Genomic DNA, 6,398 nt, shown 5'->3' on the forward strand with positions numbered 1-6,398 from the left:
CATCACTTATTCTTTGACTAGGTTTCAACATGCACATGTACACAGACATTTATTTTATCTCTCCCCTCTTTCTCTATTACAGAATGGGTCAAAAATGAACAGAAATTCAACATCAGAGAGAGGATAAGTGTTTAATAAATAAATAAATAGTGTGATAGTTTAAAAAGAAGCTCAACCAAAATGTTTTTGCCTGGCCTACACCATTAAACCAGCCACATGCAAAATTTCAAGGCAAACTTTACGTCAACAACAATATTTTTTTAGATACCCAAAAACTCATTGCACACATTCCCCTTGTCACAGCTTATAGAACTCAAAAATAACAATGTCAAAACAAATAAAACATAGATACAAACAGCCATAGAAATGAAGATGGCGATGTTATCGGTAAAAGTCATGCATACAAGACATTTGTGAAAATGATCCCACAGCCCCAAATCACAAAATCCTGTTTGACATTTGAAAACAAAGGATTTAGCTTCAATTCTGTAAAATAAACAACAAACTTATTCTGTAAACGTAAACAACAAAACACAAACATTGAAAAACAATTATGAAATTGAGATCACAGTAGAAAGCAATTTTAAAACCAGAAAATAACTTTTCTTTTCAATACCAATCTTTTGAGGCTTTCTCCTCCCCATAATGTGAGCCAAGCTGTGTAGCTGTTGCTGATGTGCAGTAAAATACTGCATCTCATTTCAACAATATAAATGAAGAAGCAACATGAAATGCCAGCATTTCATTGCACAGTAATGCATTATTATTATTATTAACACCACAGGGGATAAAAAGGTTGTGAAGTTGACAATCTCACATCAGTTTCAGTGATAGTATAATGAAAAGAACAATGAATGCATTGTGAAAATTTCAAAGCATCACAGTTTTCAGTTGTTTAAAGCCACATATCCAAAGCAACACAATTTGGACTGATTTTCTGAGCAGCAGAAAATCAACATTTCATCGAGATACTGCCTGAATAGAGTCCTGCAAGGCTGTAAACGTCCATCATTCAGCCAGAATGCTCAATAGGCAGCTGTTTCTTTCGCCTCCTGAAAGATTGTGTGCATGTTATGTGGCGCCACTCATTCTACACTGCTCTACACACCCCCATGGATCAGCACCTCATGCTAACGGTTGAGTTCATGCTCAAATATTTCACCCCAGGTATTCACATCCATTGAACAGAAAACTTTTGCTGGAAGTTCTTTCAAGGTGTTAACGTTGCTGAAGTGTCCTTCCATCCACCGTCTCTTGATCAGTCTGCAGCCATAGTTGTTTCTGTAAGCATCCTGCAACACGAAGGTAGTCTGAGCATCTTTCTCTACTAAAATATTTTTTATGTGGCAGCTTGTACTGTGATGACAAAAACATCAATGACCGCCAGTCAGTAAATGTCTCCCTTTACCTGTATTCATAACTTGTGTGAGCTATCAGGGATCCAATGCTTGTCAAACCCACTCACTTCCATCTTCAAGTCTTGGCATTGTTCAGCATTTCACAACAATGATGAATAGTTTGGACTAAAAATTCCATTTTGTCATTACAGTTATTAAATTACATTGAAGAATCATGAAGAGGTATTTATTTTTTTAATGTATCGATTGGACATTGGATTATTATTGAAGCTGTTATTTGTATGAAACCATATTTCTCTTGGGGAAACATTTCTGCCAGTAGAGACAGATTCCTTACCCTGTCACTATAGATTCTCATTGGTTAAACCACATTCTCATTTACTGGGGACAAAAATTCTATTTTGCATTATTCATAATTAATTTTGGCTGATGTCCTTTTGTTTCTTTCCTTCTTATTTAGTGTCCTTGTAATCCTCCAGACAATTGTTTATTATTGTCTTGTACTGTACCAATTACTTTAAAAAAAAATTAGTTCAAGAACAAGGGAAAGAATATCTGTTGTAGTCTGATTCTTTTTTCATTGAGTGAGTCTTTCCACACCAACAAACAGCTATAGAGAAGCGCCTACAAATCCTGAATCAACGCTTTAACTACTTCTTCAAAACATGACTACTGAATGCTGTTTTGCATATTGATCACTCAAGCATATTTACTCACCTTCCAGCATCTTTGCTGTTTGAATTTGTCACTCAAAATCTGCTGTTTGATCTGCGAGTCTCTTACGGACAAACACTGGCATTTCCACAGTGTTTCTTTATCAATGAGCAGAGACCAGTGATGGCACACCCTTGAAGAGTTGTACAAATCTGGAGGTTCCAGGTATGAGAACACCTTCAACCAGATTTCTTCAGGGACGTGAGATGCTTCCTACAGAGACAATGAATATATTTATTTGAATGATAGTTTATACATTGTTTTTACATCAATTGATTATACACACACACATCACACACATGCACGCATGTACATGCACACACACACACACACACATATACTCATACACATGCAAGCATTTGCACACACACACACACACGTTTCTTAGCCTCAAATTAATTAGGCAAAGTTTACTTCGCAAAGCTGGCTGCATGAAGCTTTAGCACTGAATGTTCAGGAAACTATTTTGGTAAACGGTTAAACTTTTGGGGGGAGTTGGGGCTCAATAAAGGATAGCCTTTACAGAGAAAAAGGAGTCCAATTTGTGTGGGGAAATCCAACCACATCAGCATATTGTTGATGCTCATGTAACTGCATGCCACTGAAACCAAGGGCCGGTACACTGGAGGCACACAGCAATGCATCAGGGCAGTGCCTGTTAAAAAAAAAGAAAATTGATTTCGGTCCCGCATACATGATCATTACATGAGGATTCACCCAAGACTGCAAAGAGGTCAGAGCGCAAGCACATCACTTGTGGTCAGAGGGAACGTAACAACGTTTATGCGATATATCCCCATACATTTCTGGAATCTCGCTTTATTTTGTCAAAAACCACATGTAACCACAACCACAAATCCTAATAAATGTGTTATGGTGATTACTTTTAATTGGGCATAATAATACACGGTGAGTATCTGATAGCGTCGCACGTTTGTTGATGTACCGTTATTTTCCAGCATGTCATCGAAGGGGGTGTGTCTACGAAGCAAGTTGTTGTCAAGTAAACAGCTGCATCTGTTACATTTTGTGTGGTTTTACGCACACAATTAATAGCTACTGATCCCTGTATTTACGTTAAGCGTGTAATTGGTCCCTAATTGGAGATAATTGATTGTGAAAGAAGAAAATTAACAGAGCCTTACCATTGTTTTCACCCCACGCGTCTGCTCTTGTTACGTCAAATTCCCGTTACTAATTTTAGTAACAACACAAACCACAGCGACCTCATTCTGGCAAGGGGAGAGAACCAGATCTTGACCTCGTTTGAGGTCAGAAATATGCACGGAAACGCGATTTCTCTGTAACGACTGACTCGGACGGCAGAGCCTGGCAAGATTTTGACAATGACTTTTGGTTCGAAGTGCTAAAATTATTGATCAAACAAATGAAAAGGGGGGGGGGGAGGGGGGGTGGTGGAGGAGGATTGGGGCTATAGGGGGATATAGTGCATGGCACTAATTCAGAGTCAATGACCGTGTCAGACCACAGGCGGAAGGTATCGTCCACTGGACTACAACTATCACAGAAAGACATCGTGTCAGTCGCATTTATTTGTTTACATAATCAGTTTCAGTCTTGCAGAAGTTAATTCCTATGCAAAAGAGCACACGCTTTTACTGTTCAGGCTTAGTTTGAGGTATCGCTTGTTCCGTACTTGGTTAAAAAAAAACGTTTACAAAAAGTTAGGTACCTATACGTTAGTTTATGGCCGAGAGAAAGAGAGAGAGAGAGAGAGAGAGAGAGAGAAGGGGTGGAAGCTTATTAGTTGCATCTGATCGAGGAAATGGAAGGAGAGGTTAATTTAAAAAGAAGAGCTGATATAGCATGGCACTAATTCAGAGTCAATGACCGTGTCAGACATCGTGTCGCATTTATTTTTTTACATGAAATTAAATCATTCAGTCAGTTTCAGTCTCAGTTGCAGAAGTTAATTCCTATGCAAAAGAGCACACGCTTGTACTGAAGGGGTGGAAGCTTATCAGTTGCATCTGATCGAGGAAATGGAAGGAGAGGTTGATTTAAAAAGAACTGATATTTTAAGAACAAACTTCAAAGCTACTTAGCAGTGAAGCTTATGTCGAAAAGGACATCCAGTATCCATATGTTATCGTAGTACACGGAGCCAGTGCGTTAGTAATTGTGTTAGTGACCAAAACTGTGTCACAACATAAAGATAATTTTATAGTAATATCGGCTCAGTTTCCAAAGAAGCAAAAACGTGCATCCCCTTCCGTAGACGCCGTGGTTAAATGTCCGCGAGAAGTAATTACATTAAATTATTAATTTAATTATTACCGTGCGGACTAAAGCTTCTCAAAATAGGAAAAACGTGAATACCCTTCTGTCGACGTCGTGGGGCCGTGTGGACCCACATTGTTATGCATTAATTTCGCTCCACGCGACTTGCTTATTAACTCCAAAATTAAATAGATCTTAGAATATGATGTTTAGAGCCAATACCTGAAGGTTTTGTGACTTCTCTCCCTAGTTTTTATGTAAGTTCCTTCAGTTTGAGAAACATAGGTCCGCACGGCCCCACGATGTCTTCAGCCGTGTAGTCTAGTTTGACCTTTGTCAAGTTTTTATTTTAATTACTTCTCGCTGAAATGTAATGATCTTTAGGACATAAGAGCTTTTTAGGTTTCTGAGGCATTCTTAAAAGCTCATTAAAAAATTCCAACTGGTTTAAAGAGATATTTGCTGGGTCCACACGGATCCACGACGACCGGCGAAGTTTTAAAGTAATGAATAAACAAGTCGCGTAAGGCGAAATTACTACATTTAGTCAAGCTACCGAACTCACAGAATGAAACTGAACGCACTGCATTTTTTCACCAAGACAAAAATACCTCGCGGCACTTATCCTGTGCAACACGAAGTGAAATTGACAATCCAGAATAGCGTAAGCAGGAAAGCGCGGTTTTCAGTATTCTTGTTAACTTTCTGAGCTTGTTTTGAATACAACATATCACATCTATATGTTTTTGGAATCAGGAAATGACAAAGAATAAGATGAAATAATGTTTGGATCGATTCCCTAAATTTTAACCTATTTTCGTTAATTGTGATCACCTTTTAAGAGTAAACATAACATATGTATATATGTTTAGATTCAGAAATTGATGAAGAATACGATGCAATCAATTTTAAATCTGTTTGCGAAAATTTCAATTTAATGACAACTTTAATGAGCAAACTAATTAATTCTTCTTCTTCTTCGTTCGTGGGCTGAAACTCCCACGTACACTCGTGTTTTTTGCACGAGTGGAATTTTACGTGTATGACCGTTTTTTACCCCGCCATTTAGGCAGCCATACGCCGTTTTCGGAGGAAGCATGCTGGGTATTTTCGTGTTTCTATAACCCACCGAACTCTGACATGGATTACAGGATCTTTTTCGTGCGCACTTGGTCTTGTGCTTGCGTGTACACACGGGGGTGTTCGGACACCGAGGAGAGTCTGCACACAAAGTTGACTCTGAGAAATAAATCTCTCGCCGAACGTGGGGACGAACTCACGCTGACAGCGGCCCACTGGATACAAATCCAGCGCGCTACCGACTGAGCTACGTCCCCGCCCCGAAAACTAATTAATTAATTTTTAAGCCTCAACGCTGAAATGCAATACGAAAGTCCGGGCTTTGTCGAAGATTACCTGACCAAAATTTCAACCAATTTGGTTGAAAAATGACGGCGTGACAGTGCCGCCTCAAGTTTCGCTAAATGCCGGATATGACGTCATCGAAGACATCTGTCGAAAAAAAGAAAACGCAGCAAGACCGTATACTCGTAGCATCGTCAGTCCACCGCGCACGGCAAAGGCAGTGAAATTGACAAGAAGAGCGGGGTAGTACTTGCGCTGAGAAGGATAGCACGCTTTTCTGTACCACTCTTCGTTTTAACTTTCTGAGCGTGTTTTTAATCCAAACATATCATATCTATATGTTTTTGGAATCAGGAACCGACAAGGAATAAGATGAAAGTGTTTTTAAATTGATTTGGGCAATTTAATTTTGATAATAATTTTTATATTTTTAATTTTCAGAGCTTGTTTTTAATCCAAATATAACATATGTATATGTTTTTGGAATCAGAAAATGATGGGGAATAAGATGAACGTAAATTTGGATCGTTTTATAAAAAAAATATTTTTTTTACAATTTTCAGATTTTTAATGACCAAAGTCATTAATTAATTTTTAAGCCACCAAGCTGAAATGCAATACCAAAGTCCGGGCTTCGTCGAAGATTACTTGACCAAAATTTCAACCAATTTGGTTGAAAAATGAGAGCGTGACAGTGCCGCCTCAACTTTCACGAAAAGC

This window comes from Littorina saxatilis, linkage group LG17, assembly GCF_037325665.1.
Source record: "Littorina saxatilis isolate snail1 linkage group LG17, US_GU_Lsax_2.0, whole genome shotgun sequence".
NCBI lineage: Eukaryota > Metazoa > Mollusca > Gastropoda > Littorinimorpha > Littorinidae > Littorina > Littorina saxatilis.